Source organism: Sinocyclocheilus grahami, unplaced genomic scaffold (assembly GCF_001515645.1).
Source record: "Sinocyclocheilus grahami isolate Dianchi unplaced genomic scaffold, SAMN03320097.WGS_v1.1 scaffold3435.1, whole genome shotgun sequence".
NCBI lineage: Eukaryota > Metazoa > Chordata > Actinopteri > Cypriniformes > Cyprinidae > Sinocyclocheilus > Sinocyclocheilus grahami.
This window is the reverse complement of record NW_015508562.1, coordinates 4783-7265: the sequence shown is the minus strand read 5'-3', so window position 1 is coordinate 7265 and position 2483 is coordinate 4783. Positions and strand designations below refer to the sequence as shown.

The window sequence follows — 2483 nt, the reverse complement described above, 5'->3', positions numbered from 1 at the left end:
GCAAATGTAACATACAGTGCCGTGACAAATGACATGAATATGACATATTGGCAAACTGGATAGAGCGCATCACTGTCAAAATAAAAGCTGCTTATCAGGAAAAACTTGCAAAATATCGGCCGATATATCGGCCTTGCTGATATATATCGCTCAACAACCATTCATATTATATAACATATTTGTACAGTCCGCTAGTATTCCATTAGAAAACATGGTAAATGTGGCATAAAAGCAGGGTAGACTAAACCGAGGAGCTCTCTGTGCACTTAATTCAAATGTGTAAGTCATCCGCATAGCATTAATGCTAATGTAGGTTATTATATACCATTTCAACGATCAGAGAAACAGATATGTTATGCAAGACATGTCAGTCCAGACTGCCAGACAGAACTGATAAAACGAGCAGCAGGGAGATTCAGCATCACCGGCAGGCCTTTATAAAGGTGTCTGGTTGTTTCATTCAAATAGTTTTGCACCTGGTATCAGAGCAGTTGGTCTAATTCAATATGGGCCTAATGTTCCTCCTGCCAGTGAGGAAACGAGTGGTTACAGCATCTGTGGGACCATGTGACACACACTGGCTTCCTATTAAAACAGTAAGACATTAAGCATTCAGCTCTGGAGAGCGTGTGCTGTATCAACAGCTTCTGTTAATTACGTCAGCCATTTATATCTTTAGTTCATGTCAACATCCTGAATGACATGTCTGGACTGACAGTCAACAGCCATCGTGAAATTATATTCACACTGTCAATGCAATGCCACAGAAATGTATCACAGTAACTCGAAATTAAAGATACAATATTTTTATCTCAGAATAAACATTCTTTTTTCATGACTAAACTCAAATGTAGTCAGATTTCTTTGTCTATTTTTACATATATAGCCACAAAAGCACCCACAGGCCACTAGAAATACAGTGGAAAAATTCAATGCCACAAAGCTAAATTTGTTGCACGCAAACAGTGGCTTTTCCTCCAAACAGGATGGGCATCTCATCTAATCGATGCACCATTCAAAAGCCACAACAGCAGACAGACACCTTTACTTTGACCTCTGAGCATCATCTTTGCAGGAAACCTCTGATGGGTGATGGTAAAGAACACATGGCTGGCTCTTCACTATATGACTGTGTGGCCCCAAAGCCACCCACCCAGGTGACAAAGGGCCAAAGCATCTGAAGAGAACGAGTTTCTGTTGACTTTCCTCTAGTTAACAGCATTGATTAACTAAAGACAAATGCGCTGATTGTGTCTTTCATAGTAGAGGGGTTTCCTTCTGCTCTGGTTGGATTTTCGAAGCACAATCAATGTTTTTTGGTATTATTGAGTCACATAATAGTTTGTATTACTTTTTATTGATCTATTTTCTATTATTTAAATTTAGTTGTGTGGTTTTGTCATTTTTTTTTAACATCATTAGTGTTATATTCGTATCATTGCAATAAAAATACAATATATTGCATTTTTAATAGTAAATTTTTTTGGGGTCATTTTATGTATAAAGTATAATAGTTTTTATATTTTTTCTATTATCTATTTTTTTATTTGCACTTATTTAAGTAAAAGTTTTAGCAGTTTTGCTGTGTGGTTTTGTCATTTTTATTATATACACTTAAACTATACTTCAAAAACGATTTACTATATATATATATATATATATATTAATTTTGGGTTTCTGTTATTTTTATTAGTTACTCTCTTTTTAAATATGTCTATGTTTTTTGTTTTCATTCATCTTTATTTTATTTTTTTACTACAAGTTAATAAATGATAAATGTTTCCTTGGAAACTAGCTGAAATAAAATAGATTTAAGGTTTTTATTTTATTTAATTTCTTTTTTTTTCTGAATTAAGTTTACAAATGCTGCTTCCAATAAGAATTTATCCTAGGTTTTACTGTAAGTCCCACATTTTTTCCACAATCAGCAAAAGAGCAACCGGAACAATGCTCCACATTATAATATAACCTTTTGATAATCCATCACAAACCAAATTATGAGGACAGCTGAGCCATTCATCTCAAACGGCCACATGCAAAACACCATCTCTATCATGGTTTCATGTTCTCGCCTCTAAATCGACCAGCAAGTCATTTACATAACATAACATTGTCTTCAGCAAATTGTGAGCAAATATTGTGCAATATAAGCATTCGCTTCTGTTATTAAATTGTATTATGCCAGCCTTTGCCACCATGCTCTGCAGATATCAGTAATATAAACATTGGCCATTTAAAAAAACATATTGGTTGACCATAACTATGATAATCTTTGCCATAAAAAGGTCTGCCGAGATCTTCCTTTCAGTCCAACAGGTCAGCAGCGTGTGTTAGTTTGACTGCAAGTCAAGGCTGACGTTTCCATTCACTCAAACTACACGTGTGTGACCAGCTCTATGGTCAGTCTGCCTGAGCATGAATAATTTACAGCAGGAGGTCCCATATGAGCAAGCTGTCTCACTACACACACCAGCACTGAGCTC

The 2483-nt window shown here is 35.5% G+C and overlaps 1 protein-coding gene across 1 annotated transcript in view; it reads right to left on the bottom strand.

Annotated features, from left to right (window-relative positions):
• Positions 1-2483, bottom strand: part of LOC107576286 (palmitoyltransferase ZDHHC17-like) — a 16386-nt gene that overhangs the window by 13161 nt on the left and 742 nt on the right. The gene's annotated exons all lie outside the window — the stretch shown is intronic.